General features: G+C 38.2%; 1 protein-coding gene across 13 annotated transcripts in view; it reads right to left on the bottom strand.

Annotated features, from left to right (window-relative positions):
• Nucleotides 1-18,633, bottom strand: part of LOC142221528 (synaptic vesicle glycoprotein 2B-like) — a 935,546-nt gene that overhangs the window by 736,136 nt on the left and 180,777 nt on the right. The gene's annotated exons all lie outside the window — the stretch shown is intronic.

The raw sequence follows: 18,633 nt of genomic DNA, 5'->3' as shown, positions 1-18,633 counted from the left end.
GAAAAAAAAGTAACCAAATAGCGCCTTTCATACATTAAAAGTTTTTTCTACCAGTGTATTCCTAAGGTGGAATATAATATGTTTGAACAATGCAAACAATATTTCGAAAATACATATTTATGCTTGATGCAGGATGTGTTTGGGAGTATATGTTACAGAAGCGATTTTTTGAGGGTGTACTAAATAAGTAAACCTAAGCATTTGAGGGTATAGGTGAGTACTAAGTTCGAGTTTAACCGCTAAAATCAAAACTAAATCTGCAAAAACAGAATAAAATTATATCTTCATGTTGCAAATTGTAATATATCTTGATGGGGAACTATCCAATGCAAAAATTTTAAATGTTTATTTTCGGTGAAATGGATTATTAAAGAAAAAATGGTCACTTTAAGGTGGGTATTAAGTTCGAGTTTAGCTACTAAAATCATCATTTTTCCACGATTACTTTTCTTTAATAATGCTTTGGGCTACTCTTCATCAAGTTATAATAAAATTTGCAACATATATGTATAATTTTATGCCTATTTTTGCTGATTTAGTTTTCACTTTAGCGGCTAATCTCGAACCTAGTACCCACCTTTAGCGCGATAATGTCAACTTAATACTGGCTTTATTATTAAAATAAGTTTGAGAAATAAATCATATGACGGAGAATCAAGCGATAGATATTTATGGGAGTGTATCTAAATTTGAACCGATATGCCTGCACCCAGAAAAAGGTGACCCCTTCTCTAAGTTAAAATTAAATTTTGAGAAAAGACATTTTTATTTCTTTTAACGATATGATCTATATATTAGTCGACTGGCCTTGAAATATTAGTTTATTTTATTTCTTTATTGAGTCTATGGAATAATTTCCTTGCAGACTAGCAAATTATTCTTATTATAAAACTAAATTATTAACATGTTTCTTAAAAATTATACAATTAGAAGTATAATCAATATTACCACTAAGTGATAATCACTAAGTTAGAGAGCGCGAAGGGGCTTTAAAAGGAATCAAGGCAAGTAATTCCGGACAATCAATTACAGAATTAATGATTTTATACAAAAACATTAAAGCATCTCTTCCAGATTTCAAAGTTTTTAAAGAAATCAACTAACACTTACCATCGTAAGATGGTACAGGATTAAAAAAGGCCATTGAATCAAGTGCACATTTTAATAATTTTCTTTGAATTCTCTCAATACGTCAACGTGAGATGGCATTTGGACTCCAAATAAATGATGAAATTAACAATCTTGTTTTTTATTTCATTCACAAAATCGCGGATTCAATTATTTTTCTAATTGAAATATCTTCAATCACGAAAATAATAGTATCAATCACCCATTTTGATTGAAAACTAATACGATTTTCAATTAAGAATTTAATAAACTTTTGTCATGGAATCAATTAATTGTGTTATTGAATCAATTAAAAAAATGATTGGTTTTCGACAAAAAATTCAATCAATGTGTGAGTTGAATCAATTAAATTTTTAATTAATTTCGCGACAAAAATCAATGTACTGATTGATTAATTTAATTAAATGATTAAATGATATTGGCAACAAATTTCAATCAAAAAATTAATTAATTGCGCACACAAAATCTTATTTAATTTTGTTTGAAATAAAAGAAAATATGCGTTTCTTATTCAATATCTTATTTTTTAGTGAATTATGCAATCTGTAAGCTAAATTATTTTTCTGAAAGTAAACAGAATAATTAGAACTTTTTTCAATTAAAAGTTAATTTTGTTAAATTTTACCTGAAAGAATATCAAGTTGAATTCGTAGTTCCAGTTTGCAGAGTTATAATCTTCTTTTTCCGTTGTAGTCTTTTAGCATAAAAGCCGTATTGAGGGGTTTGACAATATTAATTATAGTAGCAATTTCCACCCATTGATATACTCTCTTAAAATTTTAAACATTCTGAGACAAAAATAATGGCAAAACAATATATTATTTGGAAATATATTGATACATTGTAAATTCCGGAAATAAAAAATATAAATGGAAAATGAATATTTTTTATACACTTTTATTGCGATTTTCGGATATTTTTCATATTTTGGGTTGAAACTGAAAAACACAGGTAAAACATAAATATAACTTCGTTTGCCAACGCAACTTCGCAACTTGGAGGTACATTTTCCATCGCATCCATACCGATTTCGCTTTTAAGAAAACTAGGCGTGAAAAAATGTTACAATTTTAAAACATCAATACGTTGCTCACCTTTTGATCGCAAAATTATTCTGTATATATTTATGATTTCTGATTAAAATGATGGAGTTAATTGATTGACCAATTTGACGAAATAAAATTGCTCACTAAATGAAATTAATATTTTTATGTTAGCCTGATCTGACATTTTCTTGTCAATAACTTAATAATACCAATTCCTTAATCTTCATGTTTGAGCCACCGTGGGAGCCACCGTGGTGCAATGGTTAGCATGCTCGCCTTGTATACACAAGGTCGTGGGTTCGAATTCTGCTTCGACCGAACACCAAAAATTTTTCAGCGGTGGATTATCCTACCTCAGTAATGCTGGTGACATTTCTGAGGCTTACAAAGCTTCTCTAAGTGGTTTCACTGCAATGTGGAACGCCGTTCGGACTCGGCTATAAAAAGGAGGTCCCTTGTCATTGAGCTTAACATAGAATCGGGCAGCACTCAGTGATAAGAGAAGTTCACCAATGTGGTATCACAATGGTCTGAATAGTCTAAGTGAGCCTGATACATCGGGCTGTGCCACCTAACCTAACCTAATATTTTGGAGGCGCAATATATACATTTCCCCAGAATAATAACGCGCAAGATTTCTACATAAAACGCTACAAACTATTTATAAATTAACAATCGTTAATGCCTCAGGTATAAACACAAGTGACTGCTTTCGCCAAGTGTTGTTTGTCGTCAGCAAAGCAAAATTAAAGACAACCGGCCACGCTAATGCGTTCCCCAAGAAGTCTTAGCTCTTACCTCAAGGAGTGGTGAGTAGAGCTGCAAAACTATCGATAGTTATTTATTGGCGTTACTATCGATAGCTTAAAACGACTATCGACTATAGTATCGGTATAAATGTCAATACACCAAAAACCATATCCGTAGTTAAACTAACGATAATTTTAAATTATTTTCATTGCAAAACAATATTTGTTTGTACCCTGCCAACATTTTTATAACCTCCACCATAGGATGGGGGTATATTAACTTTGTCATTCCATTTGTAACACATCGAAATATTGCTCTAAGACCCCATAAAGTATATATATTCTGGGTCGTGGTGAAATTCTGAGTCGATCTGAGCATGTCCGTCCGTCCGTCTGTTGAAATCACGCTAACTTCCGAACGAACCCCTAAATTTGGCTTGCGATTGCTCTAAGAGAAGCAAATTTCATCCGATCCGGCTGAAATTTGGTACATGGTGTTAGTATATGGCCTCTAACAACCATGCAAAAATTGGTCCACATCGGTCCATAATTATATATAGCCCCCATATAAACCGATCCCCCGATTTCGCTTGCGGAGCCTCTAAGAGAAGCAAATTCCATCCGATTCGGCTGAAATTTGGTACATGGTGTTGGTATATGTTCTCTAATAACCATGCAAAAATTGGTCCACATCGACCCATAATTATATATAGCCCCCATATAAGCCGATCCCCAGATGTGACCTTCGGAGCCTCTTAGAGGAGCAAAATTTATCCGATCCGGTTGAAATTTGCAACGTGGTGTTAGTATAAGGCCGCTAATAACCATGCCAAAATTGTTCCATATCGGTCTATAGTTATATATAGCCGATCCCCAATCACACAAAAATTGTTGTCAAAATTTTATTTTGTCTAAATTTTATTTCTATAGAAATTAATTATATACGTATTTAATCGGCTTTTTTTAGTTTAATATATATCACGTATGGACTATGTGGTATATATTACGGTGTTAGGAAGTTTTAAGATACCTTGCCATCGGCTTCAGTAGAAGTTTATACACAATCCATGGTGGAGGGTATATAAGCTTCGGCCTGGCCGAACTTACGGCCGTATATACTTGTTTTAATTTGACGGCACTACTGAGAATCCCACCACGTCGAAAACAATCATAAACTCGTCGGAAAAGCGCCGTCACTATTAAGAAGTTGTACCACGCCAAGTTGCTACCAAAAAGTATTGCATGAGTGCAATTATTAGGTGTCTCTTTCTCGAACTAAACGTGGGTATAAAGAGCAATGACCGTACATACAAGTTCAATATGAACTAAAGCAGAAGAAAAATTTCGTACGATTCCCAAAAATAGTGAGAATGGTCCACTGTACGAGTATGGTTAAAATGGTCATGATTTGGCACCAATGCTTATTTCTTTACTTTTAGTTAATTTTCTCTTCTGAATTGCAGCCAAAAAGTACACAAGGGCAGATATGCTTTTCTAAACACAAATAATTTAATTGCACAATTTCATAGTCTAAAGGTGAGTATTAAGTTCGAGTTTAGCCGCTAAAATCAAAAATATATCTGTGAAAAAAAGTATAAAATTATACCTATTTGATGCAAATTTTATAAATACTGGATGGGGAGTAGCCCAAAGCAACTTTTCACAAAGTTTATATTCTTTAAAATGGTGTATTGAAGAGATGTAGTCATGAAAAAATGCACATTTTAGCGGTTAAACTCGAATTTAACCTTAAGTCGTTATAATAAGTGTTTTGTTTTTTTGTTTCTTTATGTATTTGTATTAGACTTTATTTTCTAAAATAACTTATTTGTTTTCGTAAAAATAGTGGGTGTATTTGTTTAAAATTCTGGAATACGCAAATTAAGCGATAGTATCGATAGTGCTCAAGGAAACAATCGAATGGAGCGACTATCGATAATTTTGCAGCTCTAGTGGGAAGCCAGTAACTAAACTTTATGCTTCTATACATCGCCATTTATAATCACGATCAATAACACAAAACGATTTACAGTAATTTCTCAATAAACATATGAGAGTAATGGTAGATCATAAACCCAGCGGTGCCAACTCTGACGATTTTTTGTCATTTTCACTATTTTTGATGGTAAATTTGGCCTATGACGATTTGACGACGATTTTAAACAACTTAGTTATGAGATGACGATTTTTTAAAATTCTCGACTCAAGTGTTTCCTTTTAAGGGTTTTTATGTCGATTTCACGATTTTTCAACGTGATGTAGTTATAAGTTGACTATTTTCATAAGTTGTAATGTAAACAAGTTATTTTGGATCTCAATAATATGACAATTTATATGTAGCTTGCTCCCACCCGTCTCCAATGTAGAAACAAATTTCAAAGCAATCAATATAAATAAACCTAAAATTCGGAATCCCTTTGAAAATTAAACATTGCAAGGTATTCTTTTGTCTAAAAACTATCTAAAGCAAAATAAATCTGATCGCTATGAAGCCAGTTTAGTTAAATTCACTTTATTTATTTATTCATTACCGATAATAGTAATCATAATAAAAATTATACATGAGCAAGCAATAAGGATTTAAATTCGATTAGAGAATAGAACATTTTTCTGTCAAGAAAATTTTGTTAAACAATGTAGTACCATATGTATAATCAGATATATTGATTTAAATTAATTAAAAAATTATTTCAATTAATCGTCGTTTAAAAAACTGGAAGCTACATGACTTAATTAGCGATTTAAACTGCATTATTCATGTAACTAAAATGAATGAAAACCACTTTTTTAATAACAGCTTTATTGTGTATACAATATATGGATGCCTCAGATGTTTGAATAAAACTTTTATTTTATTATGAGTGACGATTTTTTGACGAATTCTTTGGTATAAATTGACGATTTTGACGAAAAATATTTTTAAAATTGACGATTTTCAGCCCAAAACAGTTGGCACCACTGCAAAAATCTATGCACACAAGTGAGAATCAAATAATTATTTACTCAAGTACTCAATTAACACTCAACATAACTCTCTTTCTCTTTTGTTTGTTAAATATTACTAACTTCATACACTCAATTAAAATGCAACAAAAAAGTACGCGTCATTGAAGCAAAATAGAATATGTAATTTTGTGATAAAATATAAATATGAGCAAAATATAAGAAATGAAAGTGTAATGGTTTAAATATAAAAATGAAATATTTTGTATAATAATAACGCGCTACAAAGTTCAATTCTTAGTTCCAGGTTGCAGATTTATAATCTTCTTTTACAGTTACAGTCTTTTAGCAAAATAGGTGTATTAAGGAGCTCGGTAATTTAATTTTAGTAACAATTCCTTTCCAAAATTTCCACACATTGAAATCGTCTATTAAAATTTGAACCAATCAAAGACAAAACCAGTAAGGAAAGTCTAAAGTCGGGGGGGGGGGGCAACTATATTATACCCTGCACCACTTTGTAGATCTAAATTTTCGATACCATATTACATCCGTCAAATGTGTTGGGGGCTATATATAAAGGTTTGACCCAAATACATACATTTAAATATCACTCGATCTGGAAGAATTTGATAGACTTCTACAAAATCTATAGACTCAAAATTTAAGTCGGCTAATGCACTAGGGTGGAACACAATGTTAGTAAAAAAATATGGGAAACGTTTAAATCTGAAGCAATTTTAAGGAAACTTCGAAAAAGTTTATTTATGATTTATCGCTCGATATATATGTATTAGAAGTTTAGGAAAATTAGAGTCATTTTTACAACTTTTCGACTAAGCAGTGGCGATTTTACAAGGAAAATGTTGGTATTTTGACCATTTTTGTCGAAATCAGAAAAACATATATATGGGAGCTATATCTAAATCTGAACCGATTTCAACCAAATTTGGCACGCATAGCTACAATGCTAATTTTACTCCCTGTGCAAAATTTCAACTAAATCGGAGTTAAAAATTGGCCTCTGTGGTCATATGAGTGTAAATCGGGCGAAAGCTTTATATGAGAGATATATCCAAATCTGAACCGATTTCAAGCAATTTTGGCACGCATAGTTACAACGCTAATTCTACTCCCTATGCAAAATTTCAGCTAAATCGGAGCAAAAAATTGGCCTCTGTGGGCAAATGAGTGTAAATCGGGCGAAAGCTATATATGGGTGCTATATCTAAATCTGAACCGATTTTGCTGATACTTTGCAAGTTTTTCGAGAGTCATAAAATATTCGGATGTACGGAATTTGAGGAAGATCGGTTGATATACACGCCAATTATGACCAGATCGGTGAAAAATATATATGGCAGCTATATCTAAATCTGAACCGATTTTTTCCAAAATCAATAGGGATCGTCTTTGAGCCGAAACAGGACCCTATACCAAATTTTAGGACAATCGGACTAAAACTGCGAGCTGTACTTTGCACACAAAAATACATCAACAGACAGACAGACAGACGGACAGACAGACAGACAGACAGACGGACATCGCTAAATCGACTCAGAATTTAATTCTAAACCGATCCGTATACTAAAAGGTTGGTCTATGATTACTCCTTCTTGGCGTTACATACAAATGCACAAACTTATTATACCCTGTACCACAGTAGTGGTGAAGGGTATAAATATGGGAAACGTTTAAATCTGAAGCAATTTTAAGGAAACTTCGAAAAAGTTTATTTATGATTTATCGCTCGATATATATGTATTAGAAGTTTAGGAAAATTAGAGTCATTTTTACAACTTTTCGACTAAGCAGTGGCGATTTTACAAGGAAAATGTTGGTATTTTGACCATTTTTGTCGAAATCAGAAAAACATATATATGGGAGCTATATCTAAATCTGAACCGATTTCAACCAAATTTGGCACGCATAGCTACAATGCTAATTTTACTCCCTGTGCAAAATTTCAACTAAATCGGAGTTAAAAATTGGCCTCTGTGGTCATATGAGTGTAAATCGGGCGAAAGCTTTATATGAGAGATATATCCAAATCTGAACCGATTTCAAGCAATTTTGGCACGCATAGTTACAACGCTAATTCTACTCCCTATGCAAAATTTCAGCTAAATCGGAGCAAAAAATTGGCCTCTGTGGGCAAATGAGTGTAAATCGGGCGAAAGCTATATATGGGAGCTATATCTAAATCTGAACCGATTTTGCTGATACTTTGCAAGTTTTTCGAGAGTCATAAAATATTCGGATGTACGGAATTTGAGGAAGATCGGTTGATATACACGCCAATTATGACCAGATCGGTGAAAAATATATATGGCAGCTATATCTAAATCTGAACCGATTTTTTCCAAAATCAATAGGGATCGTCTTTGAGCCGAAACAGGACCCTATACCAAATTTTAGGACAATCGGACTAAAACTGCGAGCTGTACTTTGCACACAAAAATACATCAACAGACAGACAGACAGACGGACAGACAGACAGACGGACATCGCTAAATCGACTCAGAATTTAATTCTTAGCCGATCCGTATACTAAAAGGTTGGTCTATGATTACTCCTTCTTGGCGTTACATACAAATGCACAAACTTATTATACCCTGTACCACAGTAGTGGTGAAGGGTATAAATAGTGGGAAAGCAATGTAATATTTGGTATTATATTGTTACGTTTTTATATTGAGGCGTGTTTAATAACCCGATAATTAAAACGCAGTTCTTTTCAATTAAAGACAATCTTCAATTTATTTGTTTAACTGATAGGTTGACTGACTGACTTCACAGCTGTGTCAGCTCTTTTATAGTACTGTATAAAGATATCGAAAATTCTCGGTAGTCTGGCCTACAACATTCTAAACTATTCTACTACTACCTAGTAGATGTCGCACGGGCGACCTCGCACATATTTATCGGCCCATGCTCATTGTCTTGGCTACAATCATCTGGCACATTCTACTATATGGCAGACGTCGCACAGGCATATGATAGATGATTATGGTCATATTACTACAACTATAACAATAAGCAATGAAGATAACAAAACAAAAAGGGGTTACTTTACAATAAACGATTGGGAAACTAAGAACAAAAAAGATGTTAAGGAAAGTACTAGAAAATAAAGAAATGATTTTGACAAGTGATGACGTAATTTGACCGTTACAATTTGAAATTTTAAATTAACGGAAACTAATTTAAATAAACTTAAATCTAGAAATATCAAATTCGTAACACTGCCTCCCGCTTAAGTATGTTCGTCCCGAACAGGCACAGAACCCATTCCGTATGGAGCCAAACGTTCCAGGTGAACGACTTTCATCTTTGACTTGGGCTGTCGTCCTTTTGAATGCGGTATACAACATCATTGATCTTCTTGATGATTTTGTAGGGGCCTTCCCATTGTGTTTGCAGCTTAGGACACAATCCTTTTTTTCGTTGCGGATTAAAAAGCAGAACCAATTGTCCTTCTTGGAAGCCCTCAGTATTTGCAGCACGATCATATCTCGCCTTCATCCTGTTGCTGACCACTTTTATTTTGTCACGCACTGATTCGTGAACTTCGCCAAACGTGTTTGGTATGTCGTTACTGTTTTCTTCTATGGCGAGCTCATTGGGTTTAGCGCTGAATATCATAGGTTAGGTTAGGTTAGGTGGCAGCCCGATGTATCAGGCTCACTTAGACTATTCAGTCCATTGTGATACCACATTGGTGAACTTCTCTCTTATCACTGAGTGCTGCCCGATTCCATGTTAAGCTCAATGACAAGGGACCTCCTTTTTATAGCCGAGTCCGAACGGCGTTCCATATATCATATCTCCAGGCAACTTCAATTCCGTTCTGAAGAGAACCTTGGCCGGTGTTCGTGACGTTCAATCATGTATGGCTGATCTATACGACAGCAAAAACTTTGGTATATGCTCGTCCCAGTCTCGTTGGCCGTTGTCCACCACTTTTCGAAGATGCTCCTCCAGAGTGCGATTAAATCTTTCTACCATGCCATCGGACTGTGGGTGTAATGGCGTAGTCCTTGTTTTCTTGATACCAAGGGAGTCACACATTTCTTTGAATATGGCCGATTCAAAATTTCTTCCTTGGTCTGAGTGTATCTCAGATAGCACACCATAGCGACATATCCAATTCTTGTCGACTACGTCCACAATCGTCTTCGACTCTTGGTTTGGAATGACATAAACTTCTGGCCACTTGCTGAAGTAATCCATGAACACAAGGACATATCGGTTTCCAGAATCACTTACTGGGAAAGGGCCTGCAACGTCCATTGCTATTCTTTCAAATGGCGCTCCTGGCCTATACTCTTGCATAAGACCTCTAACTTTTTGTCTTGGCCCTTTCGCCTTTATGCACTTCTCACAATTTGCCACCCAATCAGCAATTGATTTCTAGCATCCAACCCAGTAGAATCGTTTCTTCACTTTCTCGGGTGTTTTGGTTATTCCCAAGTGACCTCCACAGGTCTATTGTGGAATTCCTTCAAAACATCTCTTATTTTAGAAACCGGTACGATGATTAAATTTCGGCTGCTCATACCATCTTCGCTTTCCCAGTTATGTTGCAGGGTTTCATTGACCAGACATAGTCTGTCCCATTGAGCCCAGTATGATTTCATAAGTGGGCTTTCGGCTGCGATATCTTTCTTGCTGGGTTTCTTCTTCCTTCGCCGAACTAATTTTGCTCAAAATGGGATCTTTACGTTGTTCTGCTGGCCAGTCCACTCCAGATTCGACGTGCAACAGCCGGATATCCACGATTTCTTCCATATGTTCAGCTTTCGAGCAGTGGTTGCACTCGACATTACAAGGTCGACGTGAAAAGGCGTCCGCGTTGCCATGTTTTCCACTTTTTCTATGCTCGATACTGAAATCATAGCTTTGGAGTCTTTCAATCCAACGTGCCAGCTGAGCTTCCGGATTCTTAGGTTAGGTTAGGCTAGGTTAAAGTGGCAGCCCGATTAAGATTCAGGCTCACTTAGACTATTCAGTCCGTTGTGATACCACATTAACTAAAAGTACCTATTACATATGGGCTCTTCTAGTTTTAACCGTTGAACCTTCTCGATTATTTTCTTCTGTTGAACCAACCAGATTGTTCCAAAAACATTAGCAGACTGCTTAAGTTAACTTTTTCCAGGTCCGCCAGTAATCTGAAGCTATATGCCCCTAAAATTTGCTTACGCCTTACACAAAATGCAGGACACACACACAAGAGGAGTTTTATTGATTCCTTTTCCTCCGCATCACCACAGCCCATACAATAGTCGTTATACTTCGCACCAATAGTTTTTGCAAAATCGCCTATCAGGCAGCGACCCGTTATAGCAGATATCAGGAGTGAAATCTGACGTCTCGAGAACACTAGCATATCTAGTGTGCGGTTTAAGTTTAAATGGGGCCATATTTGCTTGGTGTCGTTACAACCCTTACAATTCTCCCATCGAACATTTGCCATCATGACAGCCTTCTCACGCAGTAAGAGCTTGCAGGTAGCCAGAGGCACACCAACAGATTCTAGTTCCCCTAGAATATGTAAGGTAGTTCCTAGCCTTGCTAGCTCATCTGCTTCGCAGTTCCCCGGTATGTTCCTGTGGCCAGGCACCCATATTAGGTGAATATTGTGCTGCTCAGCCATCTCATTGAGAGATTTGCGGCAGTCGATGGTCGTTTTCGAGTTGAGGAACACAGAGTCCAAGGATTTTATTGCAGGTTGACTGTCTGAGTATATATTAATGCCAATATTGCTTGGAGCATTACTTCTCAGCCAATTCACCACTTCTCTTATTGCTAATATTTCAGCCTGAAAAACACTACAGTGATCAGGTAATCTTTTCGCTATTCGAAGTTCCAGATCTTTAGAATATACTCCGAAACCCACTTGGCCATCCAATTTGGAGCCATCAGTGTAGAAATCTATATATCTTTTATTCCCCGGGGTCCGTGTACACCACGCCTCACTGTTGGGAAATAGAGTCTCAAACTTTTTGTCGAAAAGTGGACTCGCCAAAGTGTAATCCACTACGTTAGGCACATGTGGCAATATTTTGAGGACCGAACTGTGACCGTAACTTTTTTCCGACCACAGCGATAGCTCGCGCAACCGCACAGCCGTTGTTGCAGCTGACTGTTTGGCCAAAATGTCTAAAGGCAATAGATGCAGTATAACATTAAGGGAGTTTGTTCCTGTCTTGCTGAATGCACCTGAGATACACAAGCACGCCATACGCTGAACTTTGTCTAAACTTGTCGGCTGGTGAAGTGCCGGCCACCAGACTACAACACCATATAGCATTATAGGTCTAACCACTGCCGTGTATAGCCAATGTACAATTTTTGGTTTTAGTCCCCACTTTTTCCCTATTGCCTTTTTGCACGAGTATAAAGCTACCGTTGCTTTCCTCGCCCTTTCTTCAATATTAAGCTTAAAGTTCAGCTTCCTGTCCAAAATAACGCCAAGGTATTTTGCACACTCCCTAAAGGGAATTTCAATACCCCCTAAGGAAATGGGCCTAACCGTGGAAGTTTTGCGATCTTTGCAGTACATGACTAGTTCTGTCTTTGCAGGATTTACCCCAAGACCATTATCTTTCGCCCATTTCTCAGTCATCCGGAGGGCTCTCTGTATAATATCTCTAACTGTTGATGGGAATTTTCCCCTGACTGCTAGCGCCACATCATCTGCGTATGCCACCACTTGTATCCTTTCTTTTTCTAGGGAAACCAGAAGGTCGTTTATAGCAACATTCCAAAGAAGAGGTGATAGAACTCCTCCTTGAGGAGTGCCTCTGTTCACATACCTTTGTATGTTTGCTTGTCCTAGTGTGGCTGAAATGCGTCTCTTCCTTAGAAGTTCGTCTAACAGCCTAAGTATACCTGGATCAACATTCAGAGTTGTCAGTCCATTTAATATCGAGCTCGAAAGACGTTATTGAACGCCCCCTCGATGTCTAGAAATGCCACGATTGTGTATTCTTTGACAGATAGTGAGCTTTCAATAAAGCTGACTAGTTCATGTAATGTGGTCTCAGTAGACCTGCCTTTCGAGTATGCATGTTGTCGTTTCGAGAGCAACCTTGAATCGACGCTAGTTCTAAGATAAATAGCTATCATCCTCTCCAGAGTCTTAAGTAGGAAGGATGATAAGCTGATTGGTCGGAAATCCTTCGCATTCGAGTGAGAGGCTTTTCCCGCTTTAGGTATGAAAACGACTTTTGATTCCCTCCACTTTCGTGGAATGTATGCTAAGTTGATACATCCTATATATATCACCGACAACCAGGGGATAATTCTGTCAGCCACCGCTTGTAACTCCGCCGGAGTAATTCCATCAGGTCCGGGGGATTTGAATGATCCAAAGCTATTTAACGCCCATTTTATTCTAGATTCTGATACAATTTACTCGATAGGAAACGACCGCTGAGCCACCGCTGTGGCACCGCCAGTGCATGGTTCAACCGTCTGATTTCCGGGAAAATGTGTGTCCAATAGTACCTCCAGCGTCTCCTCACTGGACGTTGCCCAATTGCCCTCCGATGTTTTAATGAAACCTGGAGCGGAGCTCGTGGATGCTAGCACCTTCCGTAGTCTGGAAGCCTCGGACGTATTCTCAATGCTGCTGCAGTAATCATTCCAAGAGTTATGCTGAGCCTTTCTCAGTTCTCGCTTGTATCCTCTCAGATTCTTCTTGTAAGCGTCCCAATCCACAGGATCTCTGGTGGACTTTGCCTTGTTAAAGAGCTTCCTGCACGATTTCCTCATATTACCTATCTCCGTAGACCACCATGGTGGTCGATTTTTCCCCCTTGGCTTCCCTTTAGGGCATGCAGCTTTCAGTGAAATATTGAAGGCCTTAGTAATCCTCTCCACTGCGTGTTCGATAACTTGCACAGTGCTCATATTTGTCTCTGGTATTTCCGGTATCATCATATTGAACGATTCCCTATACCTATTCCAGTCAGCTTTCCTAACATTTGGCGGAAATATGGTCTTGGTGGTATGAACATCAAATTTGAAACTGATGTAGCGATGATCTGAGAAGCTGTGTTCACTTAAAACATGCCACTCAGATATCATTTCATTCAGTTCTTGCGAGGCCAAGGTGATGTCCAAAACCTCTTGCCTGTTTTTAGTGACAAAGGTTGGAGCATCTCCCTTGTTGCAAACTGCAAGATTAGTACGCAAAATAAACTCTATTAGCGACTCTCCCCTTGCATTAGTATCACTACTTCCCCATATACTATGATGCGCATTCGCATCGCATCCCATAATGAGTTTCGTCTTTGTTTTCAGTGACTCCTCAACTAAGGTCTTAACGGCACATGGAGGCATCTCCCTGTCATGTCCCATATAGACCGAAGATACCCAATATTTGCATTTGGCTATTTCTAAATTGGCAACGACAGTGTCTGCATTGCACATTGAAGGAAGCAGAAACAAGTTAAGCTCGTTTTTAGCAATTATACAGGCTCGAATTACATCATTACCAGTATACTGCAATAGTTTGAACCCCGGAGTACTTAATTCACATATTTTGTTTCTATAAACATATGGTTCTTGAATAAGAACTATGTCTATGTCCCCTTTCATCAGGAGAACTTTTAAGGCAGCACATGCAGCCTTACAATGATGAAGATTTATCTGGAGGATCCGTAGGACCATCGAGATTTTCAACAACCGTCACATCAGCCGCTTCAATCGAGTCATAAAGAATGTCCTCTTCAGAGATATCGGTGACTCTCGCAATAACCATAGGTTCAACTTTGGTGAGTTCTGAGGCAGTAGAAGCCTCCTCACGCATACGGTATCTATCCATGCCTTCAACATTGGTATCTCCCTCGACCTCGCAAGAGGATCCGCTTACTTCTGATTCAGACAGAGGCTTGTCCATTTCTGAATCCTTTAGCTGATCGTTTTTATACACCTTCAGTTGGATATAATGAAATCCATAACATACACGGCCCTGAGACTTTGCTAGATGTGGCAAAGACTGAGTGTTCAATATAAACACTGCATGCCGTCTTGGCCCATCCACTTCATCCAAACGGCCAACCTTCCAATCAGCTGTTGGAAGATCTGGATTGCATTGTTTCAGTCTATTTAAAATAGATTCAGGGTCAGGAGGGTTTGCAGGTATCCACGCATGTGCTCTTGGTCTAGCCGGTATGTCTTTCTTCTCGACTAACTCTAGAGCAGCTCCTTCCCAAACTTCACCAATTAGTATCAGAGCAGCTTTAAAACATTCTATAGACCTCTGGTCCTCAAATGCGACTAGCTTAGATCGTCCTTGATACCAACCAGCCTCTTGGTGTCGAGGATCTGGGCCGGGAAACTTTTCCAGCACCTGTGAGTAGACGCCAGACAAAGCATTCTCAATTTCCCCCCATTTTTGCTTTGGAACCATACCGTCCAATGCTCCTTTATTTATGATAGCCATCACAAGGCTGTCTTTAGCAACTGAGGCAAACGATCGTTGATCCCTTTTGGAGGATGGCAGCTCATCCGGTGATCGTTCCCTTTTTCCAGCCTCAAGAATTCCTTGAGCCCATTTGAAGGAATCGCTTTGTTTAGCCGACAACGTGCTTGGGTCGACTGATCCTAATTTCTTTAGGATAAACAAAGCATTTCTGCGTTCCTTGAATCTCTTTCGTGAGGGATTACCTCCTTTTGATGCCGTTACCTTGGAAAAGGTTCGACTTGTCAAATTGTCGCCACCTGTCGACCCGTCTACAGGTCGACTAATTGGGCCTAACTCTTGGTCATTGCCCAAATTTATAACTCCAGTCGATACCCGTCCACTGGGCCCTGAAGTTAGCAACCCAGTGGATGTCTTTGAATTTCTCTGCATGGTGGCCTAATATCCCACCACACTTGAAATTCGTAGTAGGTACTTATTACGATGATTTTATCCGCTATTAAAAAACACGTCCGTTCCGTTCGACGGTTGAATAATAATAAAGTCATCTTCAGAATGGAATTAAGAGAAAGAGTCCAGAAATCAAATGAGACTCTACAAGACTTTGCAACAGAGGTTGAGCGGTTGGTGCTTTTGACATATCCAGGAGAACGCCATACACTTGTGGACCGCATCAAACCTCTGCAACGAATACACAAACGAATACTTCAAGCACATGCCACACAATTCGAGTAGTAACTTCATTTCTCAAACGAGTGAAATAGAAACCTTGCACATTGTGAACCAAAACAAATAGAACCCAGTAAAGCAAGCACCAAACAATGTTATGAAGTATTCGAATGTAATCGGAATTCTAAATCCATTCGTTTTATAATTTCCATTTCTGTGTAGATGAAGTTATTTCGTTTTTTCAACTATTAGAGTATGCTACACACACATGCACACCATTCCTATTTTGTTTATTGTTGGCACATACAATAAAAAGCACAAACCCGCTCACAGCCTGCATTCATTGACTTCTGCCAATCAACTGATCGACGATTGTGTTTGTCTTTTGTTTGATAGTTACTTCGTGTCTCATACGAAGTTTCGTCGTTGCTAAAGCAAAGTATTCTGTCTTCACTAAAAATGTTTTGATTTACTCGTATGGTGACGATTACTTCAAAACCAAAATATTGAAAGGAACTGTAAAACGATTCCTTTTGAATGTGATGGCTCTGCAATGCTTGACACTGTAATCGCTTTACAGTGGTTTTGTTTTATTCATTAATCGAAGTATTCGTGGAGTGTATTGCTTTCACTAGAACATCGATTACTTCGAATAGGCTTGTGCAGGCCTTTGGACCTTTGGACCAGATATAAAATGCGCAACATATGCGTCGCAAAAGGCTACTTTTACAGAAACAGTAACATTTGCACTTGCACAAGAGACTGCGAGATTGCTGGCATTACCTCAAATTTACAAGGTACGCAGAGTGGAGACCGAGCAAGATGAATCAAATTCCGTGATTGACTCAGTGAAAGAAGCCGTTAATAAGGCAATGCAAGAAATGAAGCAGGAGACAACTAAATCCAGAATGAAGTGCTATAACTGTGATAAGCCTGGACATGTTGCTCGCGAATGTAAAGCAAAAAGATCGAAATCGTCATCCATATAAAACAATAGCCATAAGTGGGTGAACTCACAGCCCAGTGTGTCACCTTTAAACTAAATCGAGCTAGTTCAGTGGGGCAAGAGCTGGCTCCCACATATGATGGCCCCACAATCTCTATAGCAATAGTTCAACAGAAAAACAACAATTTGACTATTGCGGGTGGTATTAATGGTATAAACGTACTTTGAGGTTAGATACTGGTGCATCGAAATCAGTCATAAGATCCGATTTAATAAAAGGGGAAGTTACACCACTGATTGGAGTCAGACTACAGGGGAACCAACAACCGTATATGGAAAGGTTCCTGTGAAGTTAACCATTGCAAATAACTCAGTAAATTATGAATTCATTGTGGCCGACATAGTGGACGAAGTTATAATTGGAACGGATTTTATGATTGCTTTTGATCTCAACCTGGATATGAAGCGTCGGAAAGTGGTGTGATCGAGCCATCATCAAGTCCTTGGTGCTCACCAGTTGTACTAGTCAAAAAAAGATGGAAGCACCCAATTTTGCGTGGACTACAGAAAGTTAAATGATGTCACCAAGGAAGACAGTTATCCACTTCGCCGAGATCGCCGAAAAAGACAAAGAGAAGACAGCTTTTGGCGATAATGGCGATCTATGGCAGTGCAATGTAATGCCATTCGGGCTCTGCAATGCTCCGGCTACCTTCGAGCGATTGATGGAGCGGGTGCTAAAGGGGTTGCATTGGAAGTTCTGCTTGATATACCTCGACGATATCATAGTTATGGGCAAGACATTTGACGAGCACCTTAAGAAATTGAAGGATGTTATCCAGCAACTGTCAGCCGCTGGTCTACGAATTAACGCTAAGAAGTGCTCGCTTTTTCAGCGAGAAGTTGAGTACCTGGGTCATCATGTTACAGCAGAGGGCATATCCACCGATGAAGACAAAATTCAAGCAGTAAAAGATTGGCCACGTCCCAAAAATCTCCATGAATTGCGCAGCTTCCTTTGTTTATACACATACTACAGGCGTTTCGTGCCAAACTTGGCCAGCATCGCCGCAAGCCTCCATAAATTAACGCAAAAAGGTTCGAAGTTCCAGTAGAACAAGGAACAGGGGGAGTCATTCCATCATCTAAAAGAACTTTTATGTTCTGCTCCTGTCCTGGCATATCCTATTCCTGATGAAAATTTTGTTTTGGATACACATGCTAGCGCGTTCGCAATTGGAGGTGTGTTGTCCCAACAGATAGATGGTAAAGAGAAGGTCATCGGATATTTTAGCCGAACGTTGTCCAAGTCCGAAAAGAACTATTGCGTAACGAGAAGAGAGTTGCTTGCTGTCATAGAAAGCGTAAAGCATTACCACAAATACTTGAATGAACAGAATTTCTTGCTAAGAAGTGATCATTCAGTTTTACGATTGCTTCAATTCAAGAATCCGGACACTCTTTATTCAACCGTCGAACGGAACGGACGTGTTTTTTAATAGCGGATAAAATCATCGTAATAAGTACCTACTACGAATTTCAAGTGTGGTGGGATATTAGGCCACCATGCAGAGAAATTCAAAGACATCCACTGGGTTGCTAACTTCAGGGCCCAGTGGACGGGTATCGACTGGAGTTATAAATTTGGGCAATGACCAAGAGTTAGGCCCAATTAGTCGACCTGTAGACGGGTCGACAGGTGGCGACAATTTGACA

The sequence above is a fragment of the Haematobia irritans genome, chromosome 1 (assembly GCF_050003625.1).
Source record: "Haematobia irritans isolate KBUSLIRL chromosome 1, ASM5000362v1, whole genome shotgun sequence".
Classification (NCBI taxonomy): Eukaryota; Metazoa; Arthropoda; class Insecta; order Diptera; family Muscidae; genus Haematobia; species Haematobia irritans.
The sequence above is the reverse complement of the archived record's forward strand: the minus strand, read 5'-3'. Positions and strand labels throughout refer to the sequence as shown.